Source organism: Orycteropus afer, unplaced genomic scaffold (genome assembly GCF_000298275.1).
Source record: "Orycteropus afer afer isolate SDZICR_OR568_19922 unplaced genomic scaffold, OryAfe1.0 scaffold00042, whole genome shotgun sequence".
Lineage (NCBI taxonomy): Eukaryota > Metazoa > Chordata > Mammalia > Tubulidentata > Orycteropodidae > Orycteropus > Orycteropus afer.
In genome coordinates, this window is record NW_006921629.1 from 8,850,476 (window position 1) to 8,860,107 (window position 9,632).

Consider the following 9,632-nt stretch of genomic DNA (forward strand, 5'->3'; position numbering starts at 1 on the left):
CATCTCAGAGACATCAAGGCGTGTGTCCAAAGCTCCGGTTCTCTTATTCCCGTCCTATATTACTTTTTGTCGGTTGATTCCCTCCTCACCACCCCCCACCCCCATCCCCAATCTGGCTATATCATATTCCCTGCTAAGGGAATGAACCTGAACCAGAGCTGGGAAGGGAGTCTGCTTGAGGTGGTCAGAGAAGGGGGAAGAGAGCCAAGGCCAAGCGCAGTGCCAGGGACTTCAGAGTCCCTTAGGTTTAGGCGAGCCCTTTGTAGAAAGGATTGTTATGCCGGTTTCATAGATGCCGAACTGGAGCCTCCTAGAGGGAGCTCGGGAGCTCTGGTAGCTTAGTGCCTAAGGCACTTGACTGCTAACCAGAAGGCTGGCGGTTCAAACCCACGAGACACTCCTCAGTCGGTTGGAAGCTTGGGCAATCTACTTCTGAAGTGCTACTGCCTCAGAAACCCAAGGAGGGGTCACTATGAGTCAGGTCCGACTAAATGGCAGTGTGTTTGGTTTGGTTTAGAGGCTAAGCAGCAGCTCATGTAATATCACACAGCCAGGAAGGGTCCAAAACCCGCTGCGGTGAATTCGCTTCTGACTCTGAGCAACCCTGCAGGACATAGTAGAACCACCCATGGAGCTTCCAAGGCTATAAATCTTTAGGGAAGCAGACTGCCACATCTGTCTCCTGGGGAGGCTCTCGTGGATTTGAACCGCTGCCTTTTTGGTTAGCAGCAGAGTGATTTAACCACTGTACCACCAGGGCTCCTTTGAAAGGGGGAGAGGGAGAGGTTTCTGGATGCTCTTTCTTAGGGAGGAGAGAGAAGGAAGGAGCCACTCTATGGGAGGACACCTGAGTTCATCACCTTGCCAGGGATTCATGGGGGCTTCAGTCAGAAAAGGAGCTTTGGCTTCAGGGGCCTGACAGCAGCTGGGGAAGCCACCCACGAAGGTGTAACCGAGACTCCCTCTCCTGGAGAGATGCCTGACAGCCTGTGGTGAGGTGCTTGCCCAGCCACTGACTCCTCCTCTGATGGGATATGAAACCTGTCTATCAAACACAGCTATCCCAGCATACCTGCACTGTGGCAGGGTCTCCCACCTAGCCATGCCCCAGCTCCCCTCAATACCTACCCTGGGAGGAAGAAATGTAACACTCACCTCAGGGGCTTCAGGACATAGAAGACCTTTAAATGGATTTTTGAGCAAGACAAAGTCAGTCTCAAAGCCTGGCTTCACCTCTGATCAGCTGAGTAACTTTAGGCAGATTATTTAACCACTCTGAGCCTCAGTTTCCTCATTTGAAGAATGAGGATAATAAACTGTCCTTGTAAGGTGGTGTGAAGATTAGTAAGATGAAATATAGAATGCATTTAGGACAACTCCTGGGCCGCAGCACATAGGCAGCTTCTAGCAAATATCCTCTCCAGGGTGCAGCGCTGGGGTTTTCTTTCTTTCTTTGCTTTTGAGTGAAGGCCATAGTCTATATCAGGATGGACTCAGGGTGGAATTGCATAAACTCCAAGAATGTCAGATAGAAATAATTTATCTTATTCCAGGACTCTGAACCTAGACTAGCTTGAGGTTTGGTGGCAGGATGAGAGGGTATCTCTGAGTATCCCTCAAATCTATTAAGCAGTATGTATGGAGCATGGACTAAGTGCTAGTCAATGAGCAAGACAGATAAAAAAAAAAAAAAAAACTTGCCCTCGTGGAGCTTACATTCTAATACGTAGAGATGAACAAATAAATAATATATATATAAAACTGACCCAACCCACTGCCATTGAGTCAATTGTAACTCATAGTGACCCCATAGGACAAAGTAGAACTGCTCCATAGGGTTTCCAAGGCTATCAATCTTCATGGAAGCAGATTGCTTCATCTTTCTCCCATGGAGCAGCTGATGGATTTGAACCACTGATCTTTTGGTTAGCAGCTGATGCTTAGCCACTGCACCACCAGAGCTCCTAAAATATGTATTGTATGTCTAAAATGTTACAGCTGTGGGCTTTTAGCAGACTGTCAGGAGAATCCATGACTCCAAAACAGGTTGAAAATCACCAATCACCAGAGAGGGAAAGTAACTTGCCTGAAATCACAGGGGCAGACAGGACTTGAGTCAGAATCTCCAGCTGCCCTGTGTCCCTCTGTCTGTCCACTGCACCATTTACCCCAGAGGGCAGCTGGACTGAGGCCCTGAAGGTGCCCTGTGGGTGATGTGGGTCATCATTTTTTTTTTTTTTTGCAGGCTCCATCACAGAGCTCACCTACACCACCACCCCATCTGGATACGTCACTCTTAGCAAGGACCTTGCCTCTTTGTTCATAAAGAAAGTAGAAGTCATAGAGGGTGGGAGTCCCCACCTTGTAACACTCCTTTGCTTTCATGTCAGACGGAGAGGTGTCCTTCCCTCGGCTCTGGGCCAGGCCCTTTGGCCTCCTGGACAAGCTCAGTTCACCAGGTATTCCTCCTCTGTCAAGAACCAGCATCTCTCCCCTGTCTCCTTCTCCTCAGCCCATAAACATGGGCTGTGACATGTTACAGTTATCTATTGCTGTGTAAAAAAGTACCCCACTTAGGGCCTCAAAACACCAATTCATTATTTCTCATGATTCCTTGGGTTGATTTGGCAGTTCTTCTATCCTGTGTGATGCTGGCTGGGGTCATACATGTGACTTCATTCATCTCAGAGCTTGTCTGAAATTGGAATGTCCAAGAAAGCATCTTCCCAGTGGTGTCCTATGCTCCAGGGCCTCTCTGCATAGCCAATCTCTCCAGCATGACAGCCTGGACTTCCTTCCAGCATGGCGGCTGGGATCCAATAGGGAGAAAGAGGAAGCTGCCAGTTCTCTTAAGGCCTGAGCTTAGAAGACCCAGCACATCATTTCTGCTACTTCTACCAGTCAAAGCAAGTCAGGAAGGCAGCACAGAATCAAGGGGAGGGAAAATAGATTTCACTTTTGATGGAAGTACATGTGTATGTGTGAATGAGAGAATTATTCACAGAGACTATCTACCACAAGTGCTCTAGTACCTCATTCACTGCCGTCGAGTACGATCTGATTCATAGCGAGTGTTTCTGAGGCAGTATCGCTACAGAAGTAGATTGCCCAACCTTCCTTCTGAGAAGTGGCTGGTGGGTTTGAACCACCAGCCTTCTGGTTAGCAGTCAAGTGCCTTAGGCACTATGCCACCAGAGCTCCTGCTCTAGTACCTAGTCCTGAATATAACAAAACTTCCCTTGATCCTGCTTCATTCTAGATCTCCCCTTACTGCCTTACCACCTCCCCCAACGTCCTTCAATGCATAGTAATGTAGCCTCTCCACTCTGCTGAAACTGTGCTCACCGTTGGCTGATATAATGTCCACCTTCCCTTCTCATTCTCCTTGCTCTCCTCTTGATTTCTGAAGCAGCTGAAACCAGGCTTCCTGCTTTCTGGCATCTATCTCCCTTTTGGGTCTCTTCATTCTCTATTGTTGGCTCTTCTTTTCCCTCAACCCTTTAAATATCAAATCTCTATTTCCAACTGCAAGTGCCCCACCCCCTGGTTTCAGACCTATGTTTCTAACTTCCAGATAACTGTCCTATGGACTTCTCAACCCAAATCCAAACCCTTCCTCTTGACTCCCCATTTTTGCGAATGACCAAGCCATCATTTACCACTTGCCGCAGCCAAAAACCCAGGAACCATCCTACGTGCCTCCCACGTATTCCCAATCCAGTTGTCCACCAAGCCTGTCACTTTTCAATCCCAGTTTACTCTCCAGTCTCTCTCTTCCTCCTTACCCTTGTGGCCATTGTCCATTCAGGGCTCAAAACAGAGGAGTCTCCTAACTGCTTTGCCCTTCTTGCCTATGTCTATCCTTCCTTCATCTCTCCCTCCTCCACTCTGGTCTCCATCCAGCTGCCAAGTTACCATTCTCCCTTGCTTACCACAACAGCAATGCCAGCTGCAGCATTTGTAGGTGTTAAGTGGAGTTAGAGGAGAATAAAGTCCCTCGGACAAATACATTTGGGAAATGTCAGGTTTGAATAAAATCATGTTTCTTAGCTACCTGACTTCTGGGAATCTCCAATGTGTGATGCCCAGGAAAGGAGATGGTTTGCAGCTTTTCCAAGCTTATATGACCCGTGATCCTTTTGTCACAGAGCATCTCCCAGGAGTTCCAGCACCTACACTTGTTCAATAATTTGTTCATTAGTTGAAATCCAATAGTAATGCAGCTGAAGTGAGAGTCAGACAGGCCCTGCTCAGACACCCAGGATTTTCAGGAAACGCCTTTAAACTGCTACTGGTGGTGGTGGTGTTAGCTGCGGTCTAGTTGGCCCCTGACCCACGATGACTCCGTGCACAACTGAATGAAACACTGCGTGGTCCCGCACCATCCCCATCATTGGCTAGGGATTTACTTGTTATGACTCATACGATGTTTGGAAGTGGATCAGCAAGCTTTTCCTCTGTGCATCTTGGTCTGGAAACTCCTCTGAAACCTGTTCAGCATCATAGCAACACATGCCTCCGCTGAAAAGTGGGTGGTAGCTCCTCGTAGGGGGCATTGGCCAGAATTGCATGGAAGATCACCAGCCACTCCTGGGAGGTAGATGAGGCAGTCTGCTTCTATAAAGATTATAGCCTTGGAAACCTTATGGGAGTGGTTCTACTCTGTCCTGTAGGGTCACTATGAATTGGAATCAACTCAAGGGCAGTGGTGGGTTCAGAGGTGGTTGTGAGGATTAAGTGAGACACCTCTTGGAACATCTAACACATGGTAGATAGTAATGGTGGTCTGGTAATTGGCTCGATAATCTTTTCCCTCTCCACTTTTTTTTTTTTTTTAATTTTTTCTTTTTTCAGCCTGTCCACCCCTCTCACTAAACTCACTGCCATCGAGTTGGACCCAACTCATAGCAACCCCTCCTTGGGTTTCCAAGGCAGTATCACTATGGAAGTAGATTGCCCAACCTTTCTTCCAAGGAGTGGCTGGTGGGTTTGAACCACCAGCCTTCTGGTTAGCAGTCAAATGCCTTAGGCACTACGCTATCAGAGCTCCTGTCCACTCATCTATCCACCAGTAGATCAATGCTCTTCAGCTCTTCCTTGAGGAGGACTCCTGAGGGAGGCAAGTTAAAGAAAGGAGCTCTCAGAAGCATAAAGCCTTCCTTTTCAAGTGTTTCTTTAGTCTATTTCAAAATGTTTCCCATCCTTCAAAAATGGCTAACTCAGAAATGACCTCTTTACTCCTAGAATCAAACAAAGGCTTTGAAACTTTACAAAGAGAAATCTGGAAATTTGGTCCTGAGTGTGGAAAAAAAAAGCAAAAGAAAAGTTTGAGTGGTGTCTTACCGCCCTCTTCTGGATGGGAGGTAGAAATTCAAGGAGACTGTCCCCCCTTGACTTCACCTCTGCTGCAGGTCCTGCTGTTTGTGCTCTCTGGGGCTGCCCGTGAGACAAGTGGATGGTTAGTTATCTTATCATTTGTGACATGAGGGGAGATATCTCTTTTCCACCCCCCAGTCAGCTTCCTGCTATACTCCCCTCAAGGGCTTTCCATATCTTGACTCCGTAATTTTCCTCATGCCCCTTTCTTAGTAGGTAACCCACCCTCACCTACTGCATCACAGAAGGAAAGTGGAAGCCATCAGGTATGAACCTTCAACTTTCTGCCCCTGGACCCACAAAAAAATCTGTCTGCACCTCCTTTTCTCCTGTGGTCCAAGCTGGTCTGAGGAGCCCCTGATCTCTCATCTCTACAGAACCTAGACTTTATTTCATCACCTATTCCCTTTCTCTCCAGTAGTTTAAACTTCTTCCTTTTCTTCTTTGACTTCACACATGTAATATTAAACAAGAAACAGACTCACTGCTGTGCAGTCGGATCTGACTCATAGCGACCCCTCCTTGGGTTTCCGAAGCAGTATCACTATGGAAGTAGATTGCCCCATCTTCCTTCCGAGGAGTGGCTGGTGGATTTGAACCACTAGCCTTCTGGTTAATGGTCAAGTGCCTTAGACACTACGCCATCAGAGCTCCTAGAGTATAGTCTCCTTTAATCAGGGCAGTTCCTCAGCTTTTGTTTGACAGAGATCTCACTCTGAATCCTTGCGTCACAGTAGTGAAGTGTGGCAGCGTGGGAATGGTGGCTTGGATGTTTACTCAGGAAGTGCTACAGAAATTTTCAAAGCAGTGACTATTTCAGGCATGCAAATAGAAATTGAGTCCCAGATCTACAAGAAATAAGAAAAACAGAAACATCTCCCCCATGCATATGAAGTTGGGGAGGGTGGATATTACCAAAGATATCAAACTGTCAATGGTGTGGGTCTGGTAGGTAAGGGAAAGGCAAAGAGAAGTTTTGACTGGCTGGCAAAGCATGGGAAGGTGGGGGCATCTGTGAGAGGTGGGAGTCCAGCCTTCATTCAGCCTCTGCCTCCCATGCAGCAGTACGGGCCTGGAGTTACGTGGTCTCCCTTGCTCCTGGAGCTGTGGCAGCATAAAGAGGCCCAGGAGGGAGGCATGAGTAGGACCCATGAAGTCAAGGCTTCTCTAAACCACCAACTCCAGCCCACAGAGAGCTACTTCTGTGTGTGGCTTAGACTTCTGGTGTCTTCCTGGCATTCATTCCCCCTTCTCCCTCCAAACGACCTTAGTTTTTTGTTGGCAATTCACTGCTCCTTCACTCTCAGCAGTTTGGGTGGAACTGAACCAGCCAAGGAATTCCATCTTCTTGGATTTGGGTTTGGGTAGCTGCTGATCAGAGCCAGCGAGATGCCTGGTGATGTTGGCAGAGCTTGCAGGAATGTAGAGCTTCCTTCTTCTTGTGGAGATTATCTGAACAGACTCTTCCCGGTGCCGTGTTGAGGGTGCTGCTAGCCCCTGGGAGGTGACTTTTTCATCTGGCAGCCATGAAGGAGGGGTGTGTCTGCAATGGAGCTTCTCCCTCCAGTTGCTGTCAGGTCAGTTCCAACTCATAGCGACCCCATGTGTCAGAGTGGAACTGTGCTCATAGGGTTTTCAATGACTGACTTTTTTTTTTTTTTTTTTTGGAAGTAGATTGGCAGGCCTTTATTCTGAGGAGTCTCTGGGTGAATTTGAACCTCCTACCTTTCAGCTAGCAGCCAAGTATACTACCCATTTGCATCACCTGGGGACTTCAGCGCCAAGAAAGGAGAGCCAGCAGTATAATAAGAGACAAAACCAGGTCCTCGTCACGTTGTTTGGGCACTAGCTCAAGCAATGGGAGCTCTGGTGGCATAGTGCCTAAGGCACTTGACTGCTAACCAGAAGACTGGTGGTTCAAACCCACCAGCCACTCCTTAGAAGGAAGGTTGGACAATCTACTTCTGTAGTGATATTGTTGTTGTTATGTGCTGTCGAGTCGGACTCGACTCCTAGTGACCCCTCCTTGGGTTTCTGAGGCAGTATCACTATGGAAGTAGATTGCCCCATCTTCCTTCTGAGGAGTGGCTGGTGGGTTTGAACCTCCAGCCTTCTGGTTAGCAGTCAAGTGCCTTAGTCACTATGCTATCAGAGCTCCCTGTAGTGATACCATCTCAGAAACCCAAGGAGGGGTTGCTATGAGTCGGGTCCGACTCGATGGCATATAGTAACAACAATAATAGATCAAGCCATACCTAAGGATCTATCCCCAGACTGTTCAGTTACATGAACCAAAATACTGCTTTTATTATTTAAGCAGTTTCTTTAGTTGTTGTTTTAATTGCTGTTTGCAGTGTAAGGAGTCCTAATGAATACAGAATGGTCAGATTCCACGATTCAATTTAACAGGAATTTCTTGATCTTCAGGCTTTGCATGAGGTTCTGGGGAGAGCAAAGGTAACAAGATGTGGTCCTGTTCTTAAGGAGCCCCTTCTCAGTTAGAAAGGAGAGGAGAGCAAGAGAAGGACATTTTGAACTTGAACACTGTCTGCTTGAAATGCAAATATTCCTAAGAGGAGTTCACACATATCCTATAATCAATGAGTAGACACTGTCTTAGCAGCCCAGCAGTGAAAGCCCCTCTCAGGTCATTGCTAGAGCAAATGCTGACGCTAAGAATTGATTGATATTCAATAGTTTTGCTCCAAGGATTTGGGATCAAAGTAAGTCCATGTCCATCAATGAAACAGCAGTCTTTGAAAACTCAAATCCCACATCATGAAATACAGTCAGTGAGAATTTACTTTTGATTTTAAAGAAAGAAGCTCCAATTTTGTTCCTCAAAGCTGCAGTGTTTAACCCTGCTAAATAAGAAAATCAAGAGCATCCAGCCGTAACTGAAATCTCACTTCATAAGATAGAGGCTGTTAGGTTACACGACAAACTGTCCTTGCATATTAGCCTGGCTTTGTCTTTTTAAAAATCAAAGTATTCGGGAAAAATTCCAGTTTCACAGGCACAGATGTTTCTGTGTCTTAAAAACACCCTACGAAAATTCAGAGCTATGACCCGAAACAGATCATGTCCCATCACTCGAACACACCATGATGCTGTATAGTGGCTGGAATCCCTAAACCTTACAAAGCTTTGCTCCTAGTGCTGCCACAACAAAATCCTATAAACTAGGTGGCTTCTGAGTACAGGAATGTATTCCTGGAGGCTAGAAGCCTGAATTCAAGGTGTTGGCGGGGCCATGTTCTCTCCAAAGGCTCTAGAGGAAGGTTCTGTCTTGTTTCTCCCAGCTTCCAGCAGCCCCAGCAGTTCCTGGGCTTACAGTTGCATCTTTGCAGGGCCATCCTTCCTCCTTCTGTCTCTCTGTCTTTGCTCCTCTTTTAGAAGGACATCACTCAGATTAGATTAGAATCCACCCTAAGAAATACTCCAGTGTGACCTCACGTTAACTTTACCAGTGACATTTTAAAAGATTTCATTTCCAAACAAGGTCAAGTTCACAGCTACTAGGAGTTAGGACTTCAACATATCTTTATGTCAATTCAATCTATAACAGCTCCTGTTCCTGTTTCTGATGAATTCATAAGAAAAGAGTGAAAAATGAATAGGTTGCATTTTTTTTTCCTTTCTTAAGGGGCAATCTGTTATCAGATATTGAACCTGATAAGAAAAATAGGCCAGATCCAGGGAGGTGCTTGTGAGGGAAGGGGTGGTGGAAGGTGAGGAAAGAAGGTGGGCAGGAGAGCCTTGAATTTGATGGGAAGAAGTCAAAGTAGATAACCTGGTCACACCCCTCAACCAGATCACCTTTGCCATGGGTGCCAGAGATTGCTCTACCCTGCCGTAAAGTCTAGAATATAGGACCCATTGATAGCTATTTTGTATTGGAAAACCTCTCTGCAATTTATGAAACTACTGTTATTTATGGGACCCTTGGGTCTTTTAATAACAAGAGACAATACCATTGGAAAAGTCTTGTGCCAGGCACATGACAGGATACAAGGTTGAATAAGAGACTTGTCCCACCTTAAAGGATCTTAACAGAGGGTGACAGACTCAAAAGCAGATAATTTCAAATAACGTTTTTCATTCACCTGCTGTTAACAAAGCAACGTTTAACAAATATTTAGTGACTACTAAATAAACCCATCACTTGTCTTGTGAGTTTGTCGTACAGTTGTGGCTTGCTATGCTGCTGGAAGCTATGCCACCAATATTTCAAATACCAGCAGGGTCACCCATGG